The sequence below is a fragment of the Lactuca virosa genome, chromosome 2 (genome assembly GCF_052849685.1).
Source record: "Lactuca virosa cultivar CGN04683 chromosome 2, Lactuca_virosa_CGN04683_v6, whole genome shotgun sequence".
Taxonomy (NCBI): Eukaryota; Viridiplantae; Streptophyta; class Magnoliopsida; order Asterales; family Asteraceae; genus Lactuca; species Lactuca virosa.
In genome coordinates, this window is record NC_136427.1 from 285,295,212 (window position 1) to 285,305,241 (window position 10,030).

A 10,030-nucleotide genomic window follows, 5' to 3' on the forward strand; every position below is an offset into this window, starting at 1 on the left:
CAACACCTTACTCACATGTATGTTTGTTCTTAAGTTAGGCACCACTTCTGTTTTTCCTATATATAAATTATTGTACAAGTTCCTTTTGGATATACAACAGATACAATTTTACCATTTATTCCTTTCAAGCTTTTAGTGGTCAACAGGATTATAGAAGCTATCGATGAGGAACCAAAGATTAGGGTTGGATTTTGGGCTTGACAAACATTTCAGGTACCGCTACCCCCTCTTTCCTAATAGATTTCGATTCATTTATCTTTTTCCCCTGTGATTACAACAACGTCACTGCCATTGACGTACGTCCTCTTCTTCTACCGACCGACAGAAACAATGAGAGTGATAGGTGAGGCTGCGGCGGGTTTTTCCGAAGAGGGTAGCGATTCCGGCGAACATCTGCCGGTCTACGGTTCTGTCGAGTTTACATAGAGCTACGATTTTGGTGTGTATTCCGGCAATACAAGCAATGGTTGTCAGATTCTACCACCCACACCACGCTAATTTCTTTCTCCCTCTTCGTTCCTGATGACCTCCACAAAATTTTCTTTACCCTTCCTCTATCAGCCTCCTTCCTCCGCTGCATCCATCATCGATTTGTCAGCCCTAGTCGATTGTCTTCTGTGGATTTTAAAAGGGATCCATGGCCAAAGGTATTTGATGCGGCTAAAGATATTGTCAAGAAGGTGCTAAATCCTGACCCAAAGTTGCGTAATCTTAAAATCCTTACTTTTTCATGACCATGTTGTCTTTTTCTTTTTACCATGTGTTATATTATATGTATTTAACCCTTTTCTAAGTTAACCTTTCTGTCTATCAACTTATTTCAGATGATACATGGATACAAAACGCCATAAAGACTACAAATGTTAATTTAGGTGAAACTGTTAAAGCAAGACTCAAGCAATTCTCTGTAATGAACAAACTAAAGAACAGAGCTTTAAGGGTATGTAATAATTCGTTATCCTGTGATTTTTTTTGTTCTTTTTTTTGGGTGTCTTTATATTGAATTGTCGTTTATTATAACAAAATTACAGGTAATTGCTGACCGTTTATCTGCTGAGGAATTGGCGGGAATTAAGCAAGGATTTGATTTATATTTTGCTTTCCTAATATTTTGATTGTTTTCACAGGATCTCACCTGGGATTCCAATATCAAAACTGATGAGGGAGGGGTAGGTTGTTTTAATCTGTTTATCTTTATTTGGAATTTTATCCGATTACTTGGAACAAGGACCATAAACATAATCATGGTTAATCTTAGTCATAACTTTATAAAAGCAAGGTAATCTCACTCTTTATCTCTTCATCTCTTCATCTTTAGGTTTAAAACTTTGAACAAGATCTAATAATACCTCACCCAATTGACATTCAGCTTTGAAAGCGAGTTGCATTATGCACCTCAACTGCTCGAGGAAATGCTTGAACCAGGGTGATTAGAGCCGAGAAAGCAGAGGTAGGATTCAATTCTTCCCTTTTCTCGATTTTTTTGGGTTTCATTTGTAAGATGAGAATTGTTACCAGGCTGAAAAAGTTGGTTACTTTGTTTCGAAACTCCAGTTCTGACTTCAGGTAGTTTAAGTTTTTGAGTTTGTTTTAAGATCATTACCAAATAAGTTGACTTTGTTTTAGGACCATTTTGCAGCATTGGGACCATTTTGCCCCTAATAATTGCTCGTGGGTTGGGGTTTTTTTCTTATACCCATGCAGCCATATAGTGGTTTTCAGTGGCCAAAATCAGGATACTATTACAAGGAATTAAAAGTGTGAGGGAAGTTTGATTTATTTTAGAGTTTTTACAAAAAAAAAAAAATCAATTCACAGTAACTTATTTGGTTTCCTGTATTCAGCTCACTCATTTCCAACAAAGTTCAATATATTGAGTTCATTTTAGTCAAAATGACATTTTTGATATTTCCTTCTTAAAAATGATTACATGCATTCAACAATGTACTTAAAATTTCCTACCATTTCCTGCTTAAAATTTATTTGTGTTTGTTTTAGGATCATTGATCGGGTGAATACCACATAATAAAGGGTTAGTTGGCTTTTAGAAATTTAATAATAGCATTGGTAGAAAAATTGGACCACAATTGCTTTTTTTGAAATCTAATAATCAGTTAAATAGGTTGTGTATCTCAACATATTTACTACAGGGGCAGGCAGCAGGCTGGTAAATTTTAAAAACAGCATAACGATTATCAAATTCGGTTCGATTTTAATAATTTAAAGGTCTGTTACTATTTTCATTCTTTCAATGTTGATTGGTTTTGTGTTTTTTTATTTGATTGGTTGTGATTTCTCTTTATTTTATTCACTTTCAGACCGTCAGCAAGAGCAGCTGAAGTCTCTACCGGTGGATTTCTGGGAATTATGAACGTGTCTCAATTCATGTGGATAAAAACTATGAGGAGCTAACCGAGCTTAGGATTGGAGTTTGTTGATGGGGCCATACATGTATTGGAACAATTTTGAATAGTATGCTAACTTTGATTAGATGTTGAAACATTTGCCCATCAGCTGTTTCTTAAAAAATTTTACTGAATTTTTTATATTTTTTATGTGGTTTCTGACTGAAAATGATCATCTATTGGTTTATCAGATTTACTCAAACAAAGAAACCAAAGAATGAAACATTTTTTTTTTTTTTTTTTTTTTTTTTGAATCCCAGGTACAGCTTTCGTAGACGTTATTTTTTGGACCAACCTTTTGACCGATACTATTAAGGTTAGTAATATAATATTATATATCAAAATCGATTAATTTTCTATATTAGATTTCTGATTTTGTTTTTTACATGTAAATATCAGAAGATGGTGTAGTATAAGAGTGATAAAGAAAGATTATCGTTTGGGTTTTTCATGGGAAAGACAGGGAAATATAGAAATTTTACCTCTGTAACCTTGATTCAGGTAAATTTCACCTCCAGCTATGTCAAGATGTAAAAAGTCAAAGAACTTATTAAATTGAGTTTGAGTCGGATGAAAAAAGTTTGTGTCATGTTTGCATTAAAGGTTAGCCTGTTTATAAAGGGTTCCATATATGCCCCCCAATCTGAATTGGGGTTGTTACTTTAGATGTTTATATAGGCTAACATTTTTGTGAATTTATTGTACGCGCTGGAAAGAGTATTCCAGTGAATACTTCTCCAAAATTTCCTCGGAAAAAATCGAGTTATGCAATGAACATTTGTCAAAGATCACATCACCACCAACAACTGAATTATCAGATTCATGCTTTACCTTTATATGAGATTGCTGACAACGAACACATATCATCAAGTGAAAAGGTTAATTATGGTAATCAATTCATAATTTCATATCCAAATTTAGTCAAATATTTGTTTTTAACAAGCATACTGAGAGTCAATTTTTTTATATGGTACGTGAAATCTAGTGTCATTTTTAAACTGAAGTCAATGAAAGCGTGTTATCATTCAAAAGTGAAAAAATTGAAATTTATCAACATTTAGGCAAACCCAATCCAACCCGCGCGTGTAATTCGTGCTAGTTACGTATGACATCACAAAATTATATTTTTGTCATTGAATTACAATACATACATAATTCTTATCAATAATGGAACGATTCTCCAGACTTCGTTTGTTGAGTTTACAAATCATGAGTTTGAAAATTATTTTTATCATTGTGTCAAAGTATCTGATTTTTTCATTAATGATAATTTTATTATTTCCAACATGGATTTGTGAAACTTATATAGGATAACCAAAAAATTACAAGTTTAAATCTTATACATGTAAGCAATGCATTTTTTTTAAAATTTAAATATATATGTAATCTATTTTAATAAATGAAAGTTTTTTTTGTTACTTGTCACATTCTCATTCAATTTGCCAAATGTCATTTTGTGGTTATTTTGAATTAATTTTTTTTCACATGTCATTTTATGGTTTTTCTATTTTATTAAATTATACATAATATTTAAATGCAATAATGAATGCATACTAATTTCCTTAATGAACTTTCTTTTTAATTTCAAAATTACTAAATTAAAGCTTCATTAATTTCCTTTATTTATTTCTCTAAATTATTTGTTTAAATTTAGAGAAAAAAACAATTAATTTTTATAATTAAATAGTTTTCTTATTTTTCTTATAAATTCAAACTTCTTAGATATATAAAATTTTATATTTAGTTTTTTCTTTTAAATAAACTCATGTAATACATGGTTCTCATACCATGTAATACATGGTTCTCAGTAACCAACAAATCAAATTTCCTTGTGTATCAACAAACTTGTCCACCAAAACCACTAGCCACCTCATATTGAACCTTTACCAAAATTGTTAGCCTCCAGTTTTGCCACTTAGTGGAGTGGAGAACATAAAATGCATAAATCAAAGTTTCTCACAATTTATGACAAGACAATATAAAATTTATGGGTCTTTGTCAGAAAAATCATATGTATTTTCATATATATATTTTTGTAGGTAACTTTTTTTTTTTTTTTTTTTTTTTCAAAATTAAATCTCTTAACTTAATAAATAGTTGATTCCGCTTTGGATTTTTGAATTTGGATAGTTATATTGGGCCTTGGCTAAAGTATTCCGCTCTAGAACCGAGCAGCCTGATTCTTATTTTTATAGTCTCTGCCGGACTGCCGTTTGTGGTTGCCCAAATGGACCTGTGTGGGCGGCTGTGTGTGTGCACTGTTCTTCGGTTTTCGCGTGAACTCAATCCAAGTTTCCCGCCTCTGCGCTCAAATTCACACGAATGATGAATCCTTTGCCACAGACTCATCATATCCACCCCATCTACTAGAGTCCTACGCATCAACTGGATCTACACCGGAGACAACTCTAGATCCATTAAAGTTTACCCGGAAAACATGTCCGGCCAATCCGACCCTCGAGGTTCAACATTTTCAGCCGTTGAGGTAACTTAATTTATTATAAACATTGTTAATTATATGTGAATTTCATTTAGCTGTAGCGACTTATTACTCATATTGGATCCAATCATTCAGTTGGAGTTTCTATTGCGTTTCTGGTTAAACTAGATGGTGTTAAATTAGTATACTTCATACACTTTCAAAAACTAGCCACACACACAGAGACAGATAAAGCTCAAGAAAAAAGAGAGGGAAAATACCTCTTGTACAGAAGACTTATTTAGGTGTTATTTTGGCTGGTATTCTATTATTGATGGCCTGCAATGAAATCTAGAAGTTCAAATATGTCTATTTCGTTTGCTCCTTGGTCTGAAACCTAGAAGTTCACCTATGTATATTTCAATTGGTTTTCATTTTAACTAACCCCAACCACTTTATGATAAATATTTTTTTTTGTAGTTGTATGTGTTCTATATCTGTCACATCAAACCACATGTCCAATCCCAAGAAAATGAAGGAACAGATCTATATAAAAACTGTCATAAGTATTCTAAAAGAGTCTATAATGGAGGGCTGGAAACATTTTACAAACTTAGGAGTCCAGACTTGATCCAAGAATCATCCGATAGACCTGAACATAGACGAACACAACCAGCTGATCGTGGACCAAGGGTAATTTTTCTCGTATCATCATCATCATATATATATATATATATATATATATATATATATATATATATGATGATGATGATACGAGAAAAATTACCCTTGGTCCACGATCAGCTGGTTGTGTTCGTCTATGTTCAGGTCTATCGGATGATTCTTGGATCAAGTCTGGACTCCTAAGTTTGTAAAATGTTTCCAGCCCTCCATTATAGACTCTTTTAGAATACTTATGACAGTTTTTATATAGATCTGTTCCTTCTATATATATATATATATATATATATATATATATATATATATATATATATATATATATATCCAACTATTTTTTTTCCCAGCGTGAACTGAGATGATAAACACTCTCTTCAACTTGAATATCTTCTGCATATCCATCAGAAAACAATATCTTGAAAAGTGAGCAAAGAAGCTATTGCTAGTCATTGGGTTCATATCTACTACAAAACCTATACGATTACAGCCATTGATAATACTACTCAAGATTTGACTCACCAACCTCCTTTTCCATTTATTCAAAATGAAACTGTGTTTGTAAAGGCTGGCTCGGCCTTCATCGTGTTAGTTATGGAGAAGATAATTAAGCTTTTCTGTTGCATTCTATGATCATGTCATATCTCTCTCCTTTAGTTCCTTTGGGTGAAGTTTTATTATCTTATAAACGAGAAATTTGCTCTTAATTCCCTCTGTTCGGAAAAAAAAAAAATCATTCGAATAATCATAGGTTACACTTAGACCATCATATTAATGTCTCGCTACAATCAATTCCTTCTATTTGAAAAAAAAAACATTAGCAGCCAGTCAGGCTTTGTATCAACTTACCCAGTGGCGGATCTACATGGAACGATGGGGGTACTACAACATCCCCAACAAATTGTTTTATATAAAAAAACAAATTATTTGTAAACATTTTTCATGTTATTGTACCCCAGCAAATGGATTGTATTATGTTTTTAATGTCTGTGATTGAATAACTACATAAAATATATATTTTCCGATTGCTATAGAAAGTGTAGAGAGAATAATTTGTGGAATAGCATGGATGATCAGGTTTTAAACGATTGTTTAGTCACTTTTAATTAAAAGGATGTATTTCTACAAGATCTTGATGATGATATCATTGATCGATTTCAAGATATGAAGTCTTGGTGGATTCAATTGTAACTTTTGCTTAAATTATATATATATTTTTTTCCGATTTACGACTTTATATATTAAAAAAACTCTTTGCATTTACCATTTTGAATCTTAATAATGTTTGCACCCTGTATCAAAATTTTTGGCTCCGCCATTGAACTTACCGGTTTCATTATATTGCACTTGAAATTTCATAGGCCCATTAAGTTCCACGCAACCGGCCATGTTAGATTGAGATTGTATGAATCAAATGATGGGAATATGGTTTTGTAGACATGCACGTTACGATATATGGTGCCATTCCATTAATCCGTAGCTCAATTTTATAAAGAGATAAATAGCAAGTAACAAGTAGCAACTAGCAAGTAGTGGTTAGGTTAACTCATGTACTTAAACTAAATTAGCTCATATCATGTGTGATGCATTTGGGGGGAGGTAGTTTTGCTCTTGTATCTTGTTAGTTAAGAGTTAGTAAATAAGACATTTGAAAATCCCCCTCTTTTTTTCAGGTGTGACCAAAACCCACAGGTACCGAAATATTGGGTTTGGTTTTAGGAAACATAAAAACCAATAAAAACTAAACCGAACTGAAATTATTAATATATCATTTTTTGTAAATACTATATAGATATTTATTTCGTAAGACAATATTACAAATAAAATGTAGCGTAAGTGGTTCAGCACGTCACCCTAGTACCTTGAGGTCCCGAGTTTTGAATTTTGTCCACTGCATTTCTTGTTCCAGACTTTTGATTCCGTAAATGTATATATATGAATTCCATGAGTATTCCAGTGGTTAAGTGTGTCGACTTTGAAGACTAAGGTGCATCTGAGGTCTTGTGTATTCTCTTAAGCTCTCACTTAGAGGATCCCACAAGGCCAAAAAAAAAAAAGTTTCACCCTTTGCATTCTCTATATAAGAATAAGAAAGTTCTCATGTCTCACCAAGTAGGGTTGAAATTGGGTTTGGGTTCAATCCAAAACCGAGAAACCGGATCCATTGCTTTGGGTTTGGTTTTAGGTCAAAACCGGCTCATGTTCACGCCTACTTTTTTTTATAGGAGTAATAAACTAAACTAGGAAAGAAATGGGATAGATCATAATCAATAATTCAATACAATACAAGCATCTTGCAGCTGTTTTTGTACTCTTGGATAACATGTGCCAATCTGGCATGTTTAATTAGCCCTTGGTTTGCTTCTTGAATATTATGTTGTACTTAGATTCTAGTATAGTTGGATATTCTGTCACTGGTCCCACAAAATAACATGCAAGTATTTTATTTTATTTGCGATGGCGTTGGGGAGGGAAGAAGTCTGTTTTTCTTATTATTTTTCTATTGTTCTTTCTTTATTCTATATTCTCTAATGACTTCTTTTTTTCTAATGAGCTACTGGGTTATAATTTATAATGATATATTAACATGTATTGCCGAGGAAGCTATTGTTTAGAGAGGTCAACTAGCAGCCCATGTGGGCATCAGATCAGGTGTTTAATCCATGGATTAAGATCCTGTTTTCACATAGCTTTAGATTCCAATATTACGGATGCTACTAATTTTAATAAAAAATCACGTTTCTTAATTGGAATATATAAATTAATATAATCAAACAAACAGCCAGAAATCACCGTAAAAAATAATAAATAAAATAAAAATTGACAACACAACTAGGTCTATAAATATAATCGTGGGCTTCTGGAATCCGGTTTTTAAATGGTTCGATTCAACAATCCCTATGCAATTTTGAGTTGTGTAAGGTATGTATGTAGCCACGATTCTTTAATAAAAACGACTAAATCGTTTCATGTATGGTCCAACAATTATTGGATAGGAATCATAGGGAACCAAATTTTGTCACGAGTATAATGTTTACACTCATCATGCACCGATTAAGATAAAGAGTATGTATGGTGTGGCAATCGCCAATTCATGTCAAGGCCCACATACCATAACCTACATCAATTCTTCAACTACTCATTCAAGTAACAAAATACTAAAAATTAAACTTTTACTCTAGTGATTAAGTTTATTGCTATTTAAAGCTGAAATCATTGACTAAATACTTCCAATTGGCATTAGGATAAGATTTATTGATTCTAAAATATGGAAAGACTTGATAACCTTTGATGGTGGCCCTATCCCTGTGATTATATTTATATATAATATATCACCCACATGCTATCTTCATTGACAACATTTTACGTGTTTAATTTATGTTGGTGTAATATACATATAAAATATTCATTCCGTTTTTAATAATCTTTTCAATCACACAATGCAACAATTTCTTTGATTAGTCCCATAGTTATATGTACTCTTATAACCATAAATTGTATTATTATCGTTGAGTCTAATCAAATTATGATATAAATAGGTGGTTTGAAATAAAAGTACAAGAGAAGGAACTAGTAGATGGATATAATGATAATGATCTTAACCATTTTAAATGATCAATGCTTGTAGTTGAATTAAAATGATATAAGTAATATTGTTGGTGATTTGTATCACTAATATTATTTAAGTGTAAAATGATTGATCTGTTGATCAATGTTGCCTTGATAAATATTGAACAAGTTAGGATGGTTCAGAGTGTACATTTGTTTAAGTTTGTCTTAGTTGAAAGTACACTACTATTTAGGGGGAAAGCTCCTAAACCGACGGGAGTCCAAGGGCAACGGCTCTAGGAGAGGGGTCCAAGGGGTGGCAATCCCTAGCGAGGGTCGAGCTGCCAGGTCAGCTTGATTTTTTTTTTTGGGTTAATATTGTTTTGTTAAAAATGCATGGAAATCTGAATTTGAGAAAAGGAACCCGATTTTATGATCCTGATTCTAGACCTGGTTTTAAGGTAGTTAGTGTCAGTTTGAGATGGTTACGAAACTGCCATATGATGGTTTTTGGCAGTTTTCACACAAGGTAGTTTTCAGACAAATGAGTTATCTCTTAATATTGATCATTCTCGTTTTTTATATTTCGATACACCAAGAGATCATAACTTCATCTTCATTCTATATTCTTGAATACTTAGTTTTATCTGGTTAATAATTTTCAAATGTACATTCGACATGCTTTAATCTGAAAGTGTCATTCATAACTCTAAGTAATCCAAGCATTCTCAAAACCATCGTACAACAAGAACAACAAACTCTGATAATCTCATTAAATGGGACAAAAGGAGGTAGATATAGATAATTGTATCTTCATAGGAGGCAGAACGACTACTACGTCAACAAGAAGATCTTTGATATATGCAACTGGTATCTCTAGAAGAGGCAAACATGACAAAGTAAATTAAAGTAAGGAACAATACATAAACATGATTATGATGATAAAAATATGTAATTGAGAAATCTTTTTATTTAAATGCAT

General features: G+C 32.4%; 1 long non-coding RNA gene across 13 annotated transcripts; it reads left to right on the forward strand.

Annotated features, from left to right (window-relative positions):
* The first annotated feature begins 85 nt into the window (after nt 1–85).
* On the forward strand, nt 86–6,474 carry LOC145161285 (uncharacterized). 13 transcript variants are annotated; one of them, XR_013738450.1, is made up of 13 exons: nt 86–213; nt 326–700; nt 825–940; nt 1,032–1,279; nt 1,370–1,450; nt 1,519–1,566; nt 1,999–2,032; nt 2,123–2,226; nt 2,319–2,472; nt 2,666–2,721; nt 2,805–3,293; nt 4,536–4,890; nt 4,981–5,303. It is a non-coding gene; the product is annotated as an uncharacterized LOC145161285 (long non-coding RNA). The 13 variants fall into 13 exon arrangements; XR_013738442.1 differs by having other exon boundaries at nt 1,032–1,450; XR_013738443.1 differs by having other exon boundaries at nt 1,032–1,450; nt 2,151–2,226.
* Nucleotides 6,475–10,030: the final 3,556 nt, after the last annotated feature.